We start from the raw sequence: 16,518 nt of genomic DNA on the forward strand, positions 1-16,518 counted from the left end.
GTATTCTACAATAGACCAAAATCACATCATCTCTAAAATGAAGACAGCAGAAATTCATTCCCTCTGAATATTTTTCCTAGATCATGGTTCAAAGTTGTTTTACTTCAGCTGCCCCGATGGTTAGAGCCAGAGGGAAGTTACCAACAGATTTTTCTTATCCTTCAATCAAACACCAACTCAAGCTCCCCCCTCCTTCACGAGATGTTCTCCAGCGGCTTTAAGTTGTCTTGTTTCTTCTTTCTGTGGTATTTGGAAATATGCATTCTCTCTACCACATTACTCATCACCCTCCCTTCTTTATTATTTAGTTTTTCAAAATCACTTTTATTTTCTTATGTGTAAGGACTAGAATGTACATATCCAAAGGTTTGGGCTTGGGAAGAGCTCTAATATTTGAATTTCCAAATTCCTTTATACTCAAGTCAATTTATGGCCCAGAAGGACTGAGCACTCACTAGCTACCTGACTCTCCAGCATTTCCTGCAGTTATTCCTGAGCTCCTGGGGTGATGGACCCCTGAACGTTGTACCCTTCCCCCACAGAATTGAAGCAATACCCTTGGAGAATCCATCTCAGTGGGAAAGGGGTAGGACTATTGCTTTAAGGGTAATTATGTTCCCCGCCCCCATCTCCGCTTCCCAGCCAGTGATTGATTTGGGAATTAGCATGAGACCCAGTTCTGGCTAATGAGAGTTTTGCTGAAGGCTTCTGGAACCAGTTCTTCCTCTGAAGAAAGAGCCACGTGAAATCAGGTTTTCTCCATCTCCATTTGGACGTGAACGAGAATGCTGATAAGCGCTGTTGGTGCTGTTGGCTACTAGAGGAGCTAGACTTAATGTGAGACCAGCGCCACAGAAGAAAGAGCAGAGAGATGGACAGAACCTGTAAGTCAGAGCACATTTTTGAGTTGCTTAATCTGCCAACCTTAAAGGCCATGTACCTCCAAATTTCTCTGGATATGTGCTTATTAGTTAAGCCAGTTTGTTGTTTTTCGTTACTTAGAGCCACAAACGTCATAACTTATGCAGCTTTTAAATTCCCTCTGCTTGGTCTTTTCACACACATTTTGCTTGAACCTCTTCTGAATTTTTTAGGGTAAGAGAAGTAAGAACAGGTCATAGGATAAAAATGTTTTAAAGACTCTTCACGTATATTATTAAGGTGCTTTCCAGAAAAGTTGCAGTGTTCTCTCTCTTCCTGTCCCTTTGCCAGCAGGCCAATCTAGTCCCAAACATGACTCACGGCTGACTGGAGAGAGACAGAGTGTTACTTCTGGTGTTATTGTGTCTTTGCATCCCTTCTTTGGGGAACTGTGAGGTATAGTCCAGTGGATTCACAAGGAAAGAGTATACAGAATAAGCTTTTCTGGAATGCAGGAGTTGGGAAATTGATCTGCTGGGAAATTGAGGCTATGGGGCAAGAAGACGGACAAAGGAGATGGTGGGGTTTTGACCTGATTCTAGAGATGGAAGTGGGGAAGATCAGCAAGAAAGGAAAGTGAGGACACGGAGGACAGCCTCTTAATGTGTAATAATGAGAAACCTCCAATGCCGTCTTTGATAAAAGGCCTGTTAGTGCTCTGGGTGAGGGTTGCAGGGTTTCCCAGGGTGGAGATGGAAAGCCCTGTGTTTGAGAGCAGCCTCTCTGACTCCCCTTTCATCCTCTTCTCTCTATTCAACTTTTTTCCAGCTTTGTTGAGGTATAATTGACAAAATTGTGAAATATTTAAAGTAGACTACATGATGATGCGAGATAAATATACATTGTGAAAGGATTCCCCTCGTTGAGTTAATGAACACATCCCACACCTCACATAGCTACCTTTTTCTTGTGTGTGTGAGAACACTTAAGTTCTACTCTCTTAGCAAATTTTAATTATACAATAGGGTGCTATCAACTATAGTCACCATGTTATCCATTAGATCCTCAGACTTTATTCAACTTTTATGCATTATCGTCTTGATGCTCTTCTGGGGTATCAGTAAGTATGGGCTGGTCTGGGTTTCATCGTGGAAACTTTTTCTTTTCAGTGTTTGTCACCATGCATCTGAAGGCAGACTTGCAAATAAGGGGGTAGGGGTGGGTTGGGAAAGCATAATCATCTCTGGGACTTGATTTAATGAGGTCAAAGCATGCCTCCTGCCTCCCAGTTTCTTCACTTTCCATCAGGGCTTGAAATTCCTCCAGAACTAAAACCATGGAATTTTTCAAGCTAGCGACAGCTATCTGGTCCAACCACCCAGTTAACAGATGAAGAGGCTGGTTCAAAGAGGTGAAGTGACTTTGAGCGTGTTGGTGGGGTAGTCCAGGGAACAACTCAGGTCTCCAGCTCAAAGCCTTGCTCTTTATGTGGTTCTGCTCTTTGAGATTCATTTCATATAGTTTCAAAAATGTTTCAGTATTAAAATCAGCAGAAACGCTTTCCAGTTTGCCAGTTAACAACAAGGTACATGCCCAAGATAGGGAGGCGGAGAGAGGTAAGAGGATCAGGAGGGCTAGGGAAGACGGAGGAAGGAAAGACAGAGCAGAAGAGATCAAACATAGCTTGTTAACCAAAGGCCCACCTGCACTATGCATTCCCTCCTCTCCCCCTCAAGCAGAGTCCCAACCCTCCTGGACCTCTCTTTCGAGTTTACTGAGCTGTTTATTGCTGCTCCCGGGAGGGTGCTACCCGCTGGCTAGAGGTCGAGATTGTCAGTTGCTTTAGAAACACGCCATCACTTCAGATTTATCCAGCCTAGGACACGGTGGAGAATCGCTTTGATTCTTAAGGAAGTTTTATAGAACTTGAGGCAATCTGGCCTTATGGCGTTTCTAGGAATTGTGAAATAATCCTTTGGCCCAGGACCAACCAAATCTTTTGTAGAGTGAGATGTTTAGTTGTTCTGCCCACAAGTCAAAGGCCCAGGGAGCACCTGGGTTATGTATAGGAGCCATAGAGGTGGTTAAAGATGCAAAAAAAAGTACAGACAAATCAGCTTGCAGAAGAGTAGAATGCACTTTAGTTCTGTACCTTTTTTGGTACTGAAATTGTAAAGGTGTTGATATTACTTTCACAAAGGATGTGGAGCAATACCAATATCTTTGGAAATAATGAAGGATTTCCTAAAAGTGAGGATGATAACACCCTGGAATGTTCCTGAGATAGGTTGTGAAACGTTTTCTGGATGTCTTTACCAAGAGTATGGATTTGGTAGTTAATCTGGACTTGAGTGACCTCCAGAGGTCATGTCGCTAAGGAAGTCTATGAGTCTGCAAGGCTGTGAAACAATGGGGTTTCCAGGACTTCTATGAGGGAGCCGGCTTCTGATGCTAATGAAACACATTCTTCCTAAAGAATTTGACTTTTCCGAGGTTCGACGTGCTACTTCACACCACCCACTTATAAATTATAATTTTTCAAATTTTCTGAACAGTCTTCCCATGTGCAGTCCAGATTAAGTGGTATTTCCAAGTTTTCTGGGTTTTTTTTTTTCCTGGAAGAAAATTACGAGTGTCAGTTAAAAGGGTAAGATGGGCACACATAAAGAAAACCCCAACTGTTGTGTGAAGAATTTTGACGATTGAATATGACATGGAGATTGGCATCCAATTTCAGTCTGGATGAAAGACTCACATGCTACTGGGAACTATGGCCAGCAACCAAATGGCTGGGTTACCAGGCATTTGTTTTAAATGATATCCATCTCTTGGGAGGTTGTTTTTTCCCCTTATCCCTTTTTTAATAGTGAGATCATGACAGCTTGCATTTTGCAGAACTGAGCCAAGGGAATTGTCACTCTAATTTAAGAGGATGAGAAAAAGCTTTTAATTTTATTATGACACCAAAGGTAAGCACTGCTGCTTCTCAGGGAAGAGGTGTACAGGGAGGAAACCTTTTCTTTCTCTTTCTCTCCTGCCTCCTTTCTTCTTTATCTGTTTTCTTCCCCTTCCATTTTCCTCTCTTGTCTTATCTCCTTCTCCTTTTCCCCTCCTCCTCTTCCTCCACTTCCTTCTTCTTTCTTCCTTCCCCTTCTCCTTCAGCCTTTAGTGAGAATGAACTGCAGTAACTCATGGAAAGCACTTAGCTCATCGTCATTCAATGACGTGGAGTCTACTTGCTTGAGTTCCAAATCTTAACTTATCTCAGAACTCTAACCACTCCCTCTACCCCTTGTTGTCCCAAGACTTGAAGGCAGAGGGCACCTGTGTGACTTCACCCTTCCTGATTCCCTTGTTGGTCTGTCTGTCCTTCCCTAAGATGTGGTGCTGGGTGTCTTGAGCCTCATGGCCTAGTTGAGCCTGGTAGGTTGGGTGGATTCCATGGGGGGTGGGGCGTGGGAGGAGGGCAGAGATGTTTTTAACAGCAAGTTAATGGAGCTTAAGTTTCAGGGTTCCTCATGTGCCTGGGCTCCTTCCAAGGCCATAGAGGGGGCCCTAGTGATGTGTTCATGTGGTCATATGCTTGGCAGCATTTATAAAATTAAGATAGTTTAACTGCAACTGGTTAAGTCCACTGACTTTTCCATTCTACCTTGCTTCATTCACACTCCCCCTCATGTTGGAGAGTTAGACTTCAGGCATTTTCTTTAGATCTAAGGGGACATAGAACAAAGATCTGTTTATATGGTTTGCAGTCCTTTCTACATATAGTGAAGTAATGACTAGCTGTGCTTGCCTTGGGATGGCTTCCATGAGTATTCCTATTGCCCACCTGGTGTCCAACAGGAGGGTGTAGGGTTAGAGGTAGTATCATGACATACGTGCCCTGTAGTGTCTGATGCTGGTTGCATGTGTGTCGTGGAGGAGAAACAAAGTTTGAAATATATGGAGCCAGAAGGTAGCCTGTGGAAAAGTATTGTAGGAATGTGTAATACAAACTTTTTTGGATTTTCTTATGTTTGTGGCATTTGTTACTCTAAGTATTTTCTAGTTTGTGTGACTTCTCTTGTTTTAAATAAGCATTCACTTTTACCTAATTTTGAATTTGTAATTTTATATTATTTTAATTAAATAAGACCCTTTAAACTGTATACTTTTCAGACCCACCTAACTTGAGTCCTCCCTGGTGGAGGGGCATAAGAAGGAGACTGGACGGGGAGAAAACATGGAGAGCACCACCCCGGACAGTACCTGGCCAGTGTATGAAAGATGCTCATGGCCGGGTGCACAGGTGTCCGTGTGTTGGTGCCTGTGCCCATGTGTAGGTGTGGTAGGCACTGATCAGTGTGTGATATCAGGACCACTGTAGACACTGACTCTTCTCCACATAGCGGAGAATAAATTATGCCAGAGGGGGAAAGGAAAGTGTAATTTAGCTGTGTTAATTCTTATAATAATCTACATGAATCGCTTACCACTGATACCTAATTACTGTAGAGCAGAATAATAATTACGTACGTAATTCACATTTTGATGTAACTTGTTTATTTGATCGTAACCTCACATATTCTCTACAGGCAATAATCTTGCAAAGTTTGAAGACTGAGCTCCAACAGCTAAAGCTTTCACTGGGCCAAGATTTCAGTAGCTCAAATCATGGTGCCTTCAGTGTGTCTGTGTGTCAACATCCTGTTCTGAAATGCTTCCCACTCTTAAAAATAAGTAGCCCCTACATCTTTAGTGGTTACAGTTGCCTTTAGGCTAATTACCTGCCTTGTAGCAATTTGGAAGATGGGGCGGGTTACTTATACCCTGTGGGATAGGTCATTGTTTATCTTCTACCATGTGCCAATTTTTTTTTTTTCTGTTTATAAACGTAAACTGCCCTTAGTGTAGTCTTTATTATTTAAATGACCACAATGAGTATTTTCTTTTTATGTTTTCCCTTAAATGCACGCTCTGAAAATTTCATAATCTATGTATTGAATATTACGTGTCATTTATTAAGTGCCTACTGTGTGCCAAAGATCCGCCATGTAGTCACCAGGCCCGTGAGGGAGGGGAACCCACAGACCCACAACACTGACATTGAGGGATGGGCTGTGAGGGGTCATCATGGATGCATGGGAGTGAGAAGGGGCCTAGCCTGGCCTGGTTGTGTGCGTGGGATTGAGGTTGGAGAAGTCACAGAAGGTTTTCTTGAAGAGGTGGTGTCTGAGCTGAGTCTTGGAAGACTGTTCAGAAAGGCTTGAAACTTTGGATGCAGAAGAAAGACCAATTAATGTGTTCACATTCGCAGCTGCCATTTTTGCTTCCACTAAGCTCCTTTAGAATCTGGGCAGGAGGCTCTGACCAAGGGCCCCCGAGAGGAACATCTGTGTTATTGATTCTCCCCGGTGTATTTTGGAAGAACAGTTCTTTCAACCCCTTCTTGGCTTCTCTTGCCTTCGGTGTTAATATAATACTGCAGAGCCAGGAAAGCAATTAACCAAAGCCAGTAATTAACTTTCTCCTTGCATGGGCATAATGAATTGAGGTTTCTTGGCTGATGAAATTTACTGTGGATTGTTCTGCTTGATATCTTCTTTGCTGGCAGTTTTGCCAGCAACATTGATGTCGCATTTCCTGAGCTTTAATTAGTCCAAAATCTCAGCAGCTCAGATCATGGTACCTTCAACTTGTATGTGTATCAACATCCTGCTCTTAAATGCTCCAGGCTCCTTCCTGTATATTCCTCTTAGCACGGAGCCTTGAACCTGATAGATACACAGTCAGCTTTTGAGAATGCAAGAGGATGAATGAATGAATGCATATCCAGGATAAGCTTTATTATCAACAGGAGTGAGTCTCAAAAAATTACTAAAACTCTACAAAGACTGATTAGGAAAAATATGAGAAGGCACAAATTACGAATGTCAATTCAAAATATTTTCTCATTTTCCTTGAACTTTCCTCTTTGACTCATGGTTCATTTAGTAACGTGTACACCATTAAAAAAAAAAAAAGGTGAATTTTTCTGTAAATAAAAAAAAAAGAAATGCTATAGGAATTTTCATGTTGCCTAGAAGACCTTTCCCAGCCAGAAATTAGATAATAAGCTCTATTTTCTTTCATTTTTAAAATACCTTCATTTAAATAAATATATTCATTTAAAATACCTTTTAAAAAAAACCCAAAAAACCAGGATTAAGTCTCAGAGCATGGGGTAATGTGGGAAATAGTTAAATTATTTCCTTTTTTTTCTGGATCTGCTTAATTATGCTCACACATCCCCCCTCCCCCCACAAAAACAATACACACTCACAGAAACACTATAAATTCCAAAAAGAGGAGACTCAGGAAATAGTTTTCAGTCTGTTTTTTAAGCTCACAGGGGTTTAAAGACTAATTTTTTTGTGAAAATGCATCTAATTCAGAAAACATGCTTTGTTGTGGTCCAAGAAAAACATATTTTCTTTGAACGGTTTAGGTTTAGAACACACACAAAACTCAGAGAAAAACCCCCTCCAACCACAGTTATGGCTGAATGGGCAAATACAGAGGAGTGAAGGACCCCAGATGACATCCATAAAAGATAGCAGTGCTCCCCTTGACTAGCCTGGGCTGGTTAAGGAAGACACGCGGGCCAGGTTCAGGCACCAGGATCTTGTTCCCCTCTTGGCCCCCCAGCCAGGGAAGTTTCCATGGCAACCTAATCGGATGCTGACCTAAAGCCTCACTGAGTTGTTGTCAGGTACAGAGACAGAACAGAGCAAGACATACCCATGACCCTGTAATGAATCACTGCTGAGGCTGGGGGTCCCTGCCAAGGTGAAGGGGTGCACAGGTAACACACCTTGGCTCTGGTGTGTCTCTACTAAAGACCCAGCTGTGTTTCCTTTTCTCCATGTCTCCCTCCATCACCTTGGATTATGGGTCTAAACTGAAATAGAACATTGTTCTCGGGCTTCCCTGGTGGCACAGTGGTTGAGAATCTGCCTGCTAATGCAGGGGACACGGATTCGAGCCCTGGTCTGGGAAGATCCCACATGCCGCGGAGCAACTAGGCCCGTGAGCCACAATTACTGAGCCTGCGCGTCTGGAGCTTGTGCTCCGCAATGGGAGAGGCCACGATAGTGAGAAGCTCGTGCACCACGATGAAGAGTGGCCCCCACTCGCCACAACTGGAGGAAGCCCTCGCACAGAAACGAAGACCCAACACAGCCAAAAATAAATTAAAAAAAAAAAAAAATTCAACACCAAAAAAAAAATTAAAAAAAAAAAAGAAAGAAAATTGTTCTCTCCTAAGTTACAGCCCCAACAACTAGGAACACCTACTGTATTCATCTTCCAGGCTCACACAGATAGGTTTAGAGATTAGATCTAAATAAAAAAGAATCCTTAGGCTGAGAATTATGGAATGAGTTACAAGAGTTACTTTAGGGGCTTCCCTGGTGGCGCAGTGGTTGAGAGTCTGCCTGCTAATGCAGGGGACACGGGTTCGAGCCCTGGTCTGGGAAGATCCCACATGCCACGGAGCGGCTGGGCCCGTGAGCCACAATTGCTGAGCCTGCGCGTCTGGAGCCTGTGCCCCGCGACGGGAGGGGCCGCGATAGAGAAAGGCCCGCGCACCGCGATGAAGGGCGGTCCCCGCACCGCGATGAAGAGTGGCCCCCGCTTGCCGCAACTGGAGAAAGCCCTCGCACGAACCGAAGACCCAACACAGCCAAAAATAAATAAATAAATAAATAAATAAATAAGAAAATCCTTTAAAAAAAAAAAAAAAAAGAGTTACTTTAAAACATCCTTTTGGTAGTAAGGATGAAAGCAGGTGTGGCCTTGAGTAATCTTTTCTCTCTGGGGCTCTGTTTCTTCATCTGCATTAGATAATTGCTACAGTCCCTTCTAGTTCTGACATGATATCATTCTCTAATTCTTCTCCTTCCTGCTTTAGGTCTAATATGCCCAAATGTAGACAGATCAGCTAATCAACCTGTGATTTAGTTGTGTGAGAGGAGATAGCTATACTACATATGGTTTCTAAAAATACTATGTGCTATGTACACTATGCTATATAAGATTTCTGGAAATCCAAGGTTTGGTAACAGTATCAGTCAGATGACTTGACTGCAAGGAAACAGATTCTGGCTAGTTTAAGCAGAAAGGGATTTATTACAAGAATGATCTGTAAGGTAACTCACAGAATCCCTGGGAGGGATTTGAAATAATGAAATATAGCCAAACCCTACCCAAGGTTGCTCTGGTAAGGACACTGTTCAGTTTACGGATAGCTGGAGCATTTCTTTTAGCCTCCTAAATATTGCCAAATAGCTAACCCTTGAGTGTAGATTCTCTACTGAGGTGATTGACTGCTCCTAAAGTTGAAGCTGGCGTACACATATCACACCATGCATGCTGAGATATGAAGAGGAATACAGATACTGCCAAAAAAGAGCCCAATTATGACTCCCCACCTCCCAGTATAAAAGACAAAAACTCACTTCACCAGCCACCCTTGCTACTACTAGGCTGTCGATTGGGTTCCCTTGCACCTGACTAACTATGAAGTTAGTGATACAAAGAAACAGGTAAAACTTTATTAATAAGCATAATAGAAATCAGAGATGGGGTTTTAATATGAAAATAATGACAGAAATTAGCAAGATAAATATAGGATACTATTAGGATATTATTAAGGACTGAATTGTGTTCCTCCCAAGTTCATATGTTGAACTCTAACCCTAGAAACTCAGAATGTGGCTGTATTTCGAGCTAGGGCCTTAAAGAGATAATTAAGTTAAAATGAGGCCACGAGGGTGGGCCCTAATCCAATATGACTGGTGTCCTTATAAGAAGAGAAGATTTAGAAGCACAGCAAGAGACCAAGGATGTGCATGCACAGAGGAGAGACCATGTGAGGAGAATGCAGTGAGAAGGTGGCCATCTGCAAGCCGAGGAGAGAGGCCTCAGGAGAAACCAACCCTGCTGACACCTTGAACTTGGACTTCCAGTCTCCAGAACTGGGAGAAATAAATTTCTGTTGCTTATGCTTCCCAGTTGGTGCTAATTTTTCAGTGGTAGTCCTAGCTTGGATTACCCAAATTTGTGAAATGAGTAAGATTTGAAAGTAAACTATGGCCTCTTAGGGATTACTTGCATTTATAATTAAAATACTAGCTATGCTGTATATGATTATGAACCTACATCTGGAAATCAACCACCAGTAAATCACAGTAACATTTAATTTAGACTCTCAAAGGGGAAAGGAAGAAGTAAGTAAAAGCCCTAATAATTTTTAAATTAAATAATTTTGACCTTTGCATGGATTCTAATCTTACTGGAAGGTGAGCATTATTGGATTAGAGAGTCTATTTGCAAATCATCTAGTTAGTTAGTTAGTACAACTAACTTGAATCACTTCTGTCCCCTGCAAAAACCCAAGATACATTAAAAAAAGCTATCATCAATGGTGAAAATCTATTCATGTATACTTGTGGGTGTGTGTATGGGTGTGTGTGCTTTAGACTGACATATTAGTTTGTTAGTAGTGTCCACCCATACTTCCAAGTTGTTTTCCTTTTAGGCAAATGTAGGATAGAATTTCTTTGTCCTTTTGAAGGTAAGCATGTTTGTATGACTGATTTGGTCAGTAAAATGTAATTGGAAATGACGTGTGTCCCTTCCAGACAGAGGCTGTGAGAGCCAGTGCATAATTTTCCACCTTTCCTTCACCTAGCCTGAGCAACAATAGCAGACAACATTTGATTGTGTAACCACTAGTGGAATGGGCCCTCGATTCTGGATGACATGGAACTGAGTCTCCCATGACCCACAATAAACTTGTAGTGTAAGTGAGAAATAAGCCTTCATTGTTCCAAGCTTTTAAGATTTTATGGTTGTTTTCTAAAGCCACATAACTTAGCCTATCCTAACTAATATAAATGATAACAGCAATTCCAGATGTTGCATTGGTCATTTTCTTTAAGAGCTGGAAAAGAGTCTTATGATTAAAAAGCATAATTAGTGCAATTATAAATCGATCACAAAGAAAAATGATGTTTTTTTTAGATGTAATAAAATAAGAACTAGAATAAGAATATACTATTTGGAAGTAGAGGATGAAATGATCAGTATAAATAGAAAAGATGATGTGATTGTCAGTCCAAAAACCCAAGAATATCAACGGAAAAATTATTAGAAATTCAACAAGAGGAATGTGTTCAAAATAAATGTTCAGAAGGCAACATTTTTTCCTTGATATCAGCCAGAGCCAATTAGAAAATTTAATGGAAAAAAACAGTACTTCTCAAAAATGTAATACCCTGTACAAATTCCAGAAGGATCAATAAATAATTGTTTTAAAGTTTGCAAAAAGAAGTACTAGAAGGAAAATTAAGACCCTAATATAACTGGTTACCTACAGGGAGTGGGGGTGATTGGGGTGAGGAAGGTGAGGGCAGAGGCGAGACCTCTCTGTGTATATCTGTCTCTACAGGTTTGGTCTTATAATCATGGAAATGCATCATCTTTTCAAAATAGAAATATTCAATCATATATCAATTTGAAGAAAACAAACATGGATATTGGATCATGTGGAGAAGAGTTTCAATAAGTAAAAACAGGGAGAAACTGAAGAGGAAAACATGGTTAGATTTGACTAGATTTAGAGAATCAAAGATTCTCTGTGTTAAATGACACCATGAATTAAGTCAAAATTAAATGAAAAACCATGAAAATATTTGTTATATATATATATGACCAGGGCGATATTAATATATATTCATAATCTTTTCAACTCAAAGAAAACTATGGGTACTCCGGCAGAAAAGTAGACACAAAACACAAAAGATAATTTACATATAAAATAATACAAGTGGCCATCTAATCAAAGGAAAGCAAAGATCAATCTCACTAGTGATCAAATAAATAAAAATTAAGATGAGACATGATTTTTGGTTTCTCAATTTGGCAAGGATTAAGAAGAAAGCTAATACACAGCGTTGATGGTATTATGATAAAATGGACAATTTTATAGTAAAAAAGTGAAAGAACAGATGACAAAAATGTTTCTATTGTCCAATTAAAAACACACGCATGTATGTTTGGAATAAAAAACCTGGACAGAAATATACAGAATGTTAACAGCTGTTACAACCTGTTGGCCATGCGTAACCTATATTTTTTACTTTTTTATTTTATTTTTCAAAATTTCCATGACAACATGTACTATTTTTATAAAGAGAAAATGTCGGTTTTTAAGGAGAATGTGAGATAAGAATCTAAAGTCCCCTGTGTCCAGATTTCCTGTTACTTTCTATAATAACCTCCTCTTTTTAATCAAATTCGAATTGAACTTTATTTCCTGGGGCTGTCATCATTAAAGATAACTCTTAAATATTTTTGTTTAAATGATTTTTAGTTTGTAAAATTTTTATTCATTTATTTATTTAAAATTATTTTGACGTTAATTATAATAATGGGGCAGAAGTGTTTCCTGTTTTTATTGCACAGTGTGGCTTTAGCTGCGTTATGAATTCATTAGTTCACACTGTGTCCCCAAGGATGATTCATAACCCTATCCTTTGCACAAATATGTTTGGACCTCTAAACAATGAATTTGAAAAGAAACTTTTGGGAAACAACTCATTTGTAAGTAGCTAGTGCTTCCAGATCTTGTAATTTGAATTTCTGATAATTTATTGTTCTTTAAAATTCCACCGGGGACTTTAAGGGTGTGTTCTTGTCTCCAGTATGAGACTGGACACTGCCCTGGAGGGACAGGCGGATGGGATCCTTTCCTGCACTTCTGGGAGTATCCACTAGGCACTCAACAAATGGTGGCCAAACAGAATAGGAAAGACTCTTGGTTCGGAGGAAGGTTGCTGCAGAGAGGAGAGCCCGATGCTAACAGACTGCATTCCAGCAGTTTCCAGGTGAGGACCAGGCATTGTCTTTCTGGTCCCTTTGCCTGGATGCAGTGAGCAGATTGCATTTCACTTCAGTGGAGAAAGGGTGGGAGCTAAGCTTGCCCGTTTCCCCTTAGTCCCGTTTGGTTTTTCTCACTTGCTCACACCTGTTGGGTTTCCGATGGAACATCCCTCAATTCCAAAGCCCCTTCTCTCTTTCTCTTTCTTCAAAGTGCTCTGAGGAATGCCCCTTATTATTTTGTTCTTCCTAAGAGTCCACCAATAGAATTAAGCCGGCAATAACATAAAATTAAAATTTTATGATGTTTTGCAGGATACTCAGCTCTCAATTTACCCATATTTTATAGTAGGGAGATTGACCCTGTCCTCTTTCTAAAACTAAGCCATAAAAACCTCTACGTTTTCCAGGAATTTCCTCTCCAAGGGACACAGTCTTTTACGCAGAAGGCTCTTACTTCATGGGACAGGAATTTTAGTGGGGCAGGGGTTGTGGTTCAGATAATGTTATTCTTTTCTTACAGCTCAGCCAAACCAGAAACTCCTCTTCTGGTTGACCTGGGGCTTGTTTGCTGGTGAGTGGGTTTACGTGCCATCCCCTCTAGAACATTTCTATCTGCATTTAGCTCTGGGAGGCCATAGCATCCATTAATTTTGGAGAGGCTGAAGGGTTCCCCTGGGGGGAAAAGGTAGCCAGCACTCTGATCATCTTTGAAGCTCAAGGCAAGGCTGCTAGTTAAGTGGGACCTAGAGGAATTGTTCCCTAAAGTGGGAATCACAGACCACCTAGATTGAAATCATCGACGGAACTTGTTAAAATGGCAAACTCCTGGGCCCGGCCCCAGAATCCCAGTTCCTGGGGAGTGGAGCTCTAGGATCTACATTTTTCCAGCCTTGGGAAATCTGGTCTCAAGCCTCTATGCCCAGTCCAGTTCTCTTTTTTACCACACGGGATGCCTCTCGTAATTCTATGCCTTGTTTAACAAAGTGCTTTGTCTCTGTCTTCTCCGGGGGTTACAGTGACGCAGGCACTGCCTTGCATGCATTCTTTCATTTTTTTTTCATTCTGCCGATATGTTTTGAGAACCTCCTATGTTCTAGATATTGGAAAATCTCAAGAAATCCGAGGATGGCATCCAAAGTGCCTTTGGGGCCAGTAGCTGCAGTACAACAGTTTATATTATCATCAAAGGGTTCCCTGCCTCTTCCTCTTCTCCTGTTGGAGGCTGTGTGCTAGAAAACCCTTGCATGTGGACCCCACCCCAATGAGTAAGCAGGGCCCTCATTCAGTCCTCTCTCCTTTGTGGCAGAAGGAGGGTTGGGTCACACCCACTTTGTATTTTGGCAGCAGCAACGGTGACAGTGACAGCTGTCATGGCAGAGGGTGTTTGATGGTGAGGTGTGATGGAAAGAGGGACCAGTGGGCCCATTTGCACTTGCTCATCTGTTTCCTGCTTAGGTGTGGTACCCTGTGTTCAGATTTAATTTTTCAACAGCTTCGCAGTTGGTCCAGGAGGTCTAAAACAAAAATGACTCTTCTAAAGTCAGCAAGAAGCATCTGTTATTCCCAGAAATATTGACTGGCCCTTTTGCAATCTCATTTCATGAGTATCTCTCCTTCCTCCTCACCCACAACCCCTTCCTTCCTGTTCGCCCCCAAAAGGCCCACGGCTGGCAGCCATCTGACTTCAGCACACATCTTGCTTGTTTGTTGTCCTCCACCTTCTTTGGGATAAAGAGTTGCAGGAACAACTTCAGAGGTATATTAGTCTACACAAGACAGGAGAAATGAGGAATAGTCCCTGGGGAAGTAAACAAGGGAAGCAGGTATATGAAACCTCTCCATCCAGGAATGTTGAGAGTGCCTTTTGAGGCTTCTTAGAATCTTTATCTCCGCTCCGTTTTGTTTTTCTAGCATCCATCAAGCATTTCTGAGTGCTTCACCCAGCATGCTCACTACAACCCATTTTACTGATGAGGAAACTGAGGCAGGGAGAGTTGCTCAAATTCACATAGAAGGTACTGAAGCCAGGACTTACACCCAGACACTGAAGTTCCCGCATCTGCACTCTTAACTGCTCTGCTATCTGCCCTTCTCAAGGGACCCTGAATTTCCCTCCACATCCTTTTTAATGCCTGACTACCGTATTTCACCTTTTCAGTCCCTTCTGCCTGATTCTGGACCCTCTGGGCCTGAGGTTGACTCACTAAAAGCCAGAACCACAGAATTCTGCAGGCAGCATTTCCAAGGAGTAGGGGGACTCCCAGGAGAAGGGGACCTTTGCCCTCCCTGGCTGAGTAGTGAGTCAGAGGGGCACAGAAACCATCAGTGGAAACCATCAATACATACATAAGGGAGAGGCTCGCTTGTTGGCTGGGCCACTGTGAAAGGGTCTGTGTGCTAGCACCATCCAATTATGCTCTCAAGGCTCCAGGAGCAAAGGCAGAGAGGCAGAATTGAGGCCCAGAAGGAAATGTTCTCTCTTAGAGAGAAGAGTGGGTGCCTGTGCTGTGGAAGGGAAGACCTTGCATAGATTGTGGAGTCAGAGGGACACAGATTCAAATCCAGATGATTGCACTACTAGATGTATACACTCAAGCAGGTTGCTTAACTTCTCCAGGCCCTATGTATAACGACTGCTTCACAGATCTGCCACTGTAGTTACATGGACCGATATGAATCGTGTGACTAAGGCCAGGCTAGACTCACAGCAGGCACTCAGTACAGGGGCCATAGAGAATCCCCTTCTCCCCTTGACCAGCCAACCCCACCTCCTTTTTTTTTTTCTTCTTAGATCAGGCTGCTGTAGAAGTATGGAGGCTTTTTAGATTTTGGCTATTTGCACATGCTGATCAAAGAATGGCTGTGGTTGGGGAAAAGATCTTGAAGCAGATTATTTGGCTAATAGACATTTCTTTTAACATTTTATTTTTCTAGAAAGAAACCATCAACATACTGGTCACCAATATACTGACAGGCTTTTGCCTTTGTCCACGTTTGGCTGATACTGATGGGAAGGCTGAGAAGGATGGGGCGGGTGGGGCAGGTTTGCTGGGTCCGGTACAGCCTGACCTCATTGCCAGGGTGCTGTCCACTCTTACTCCTGTTAGTTGAGACTTTTGTGGTCTGGGTCCTTTTGTTTCTGCGGTATAAGGGGCTCTGATTATGTCCCTCCAATGAGTTTGTTTGCCTTTTTATAAATAATCTCAGCCTTTGGTTATTTCCACCGTAGGTTAAACCTTGTGGGCTCATCCATCTCAATTTGGACTTCTCTTTAGGGTTAGTCAACATCCACCTTTGCAAGTCTTCTTCAGATCACTTTCAGGGGTCTCTTGTTCTCTTTCCCACGTTGCTAATTAGAATGCACAAGGAAATCTAAAGTGAGCAAACACTGACACCAGGGGACCCTGCTAAGCACCTCTTGCTGGAGAGTTTCAGAGAGCCTCACCTTTTCTTCATAATCTTTTGTTTGTATTCAATCCACGTGACTTGCTCTCCCTGCCAACTGAACCATTTTAGCAATTAAAATTTCATGAGTTGCTGTATGAAATACTGCAACTCGAGCCCAAAAATGCAACATCTGCTGTGCTTCTTTTCTCCTATCATATGGTTACCCTTTCCAAAACCAAAAAAACAAGATATCATGTTGTTTTGCATTCTTTGTCCTTAAGCAGACCTTTTTGGTTATTTCTTGAGAACTCCACTGTCCTAGATATATCTACAAATCATATTTTAAACCATCACTATCCTTAC

The 16,518-nt window shown here is 41.8% G+C and overlaps 1 long non-coding RNA gene across 1 annotated transcript in view; it reads left to right on the forward strand.

Moving 5' to 3' along the window:
* The first annotated feature begins 610 nt into the window (after nucleotides 1-610).
* Nucleotides 611-16,518, forward strand: part of LOC130707664 (uncharacterized) — a 134,612-nt gene continuing 118,704 nt past the window's right edge. Inside the window, exon 1 of the long non-coding RNA XR_009007669.1 lies at nucleotides 611-884. This is a non-coding gene — a long non-coding RNA (uncharacterized LOC130707664). The remainder of the gene's footprint in view (nucleotides 885-16,518) is intronic.

The sequence above is a fragment of the Balaenoptera acutorostrata genome, chromosome 3 (genome assembly GCF_949987535.1).
Source record: "Balaenoptera acutorostrata chromosome 3, mBalAcu1.1, whole genome shotgun sequence".
NCBI lineage: Eukaryota > Metazoa > Chordata > Mammalia > Artiodactyla > Balaenopteridae > Balaenoptera > Balaenoptera acutorostrata.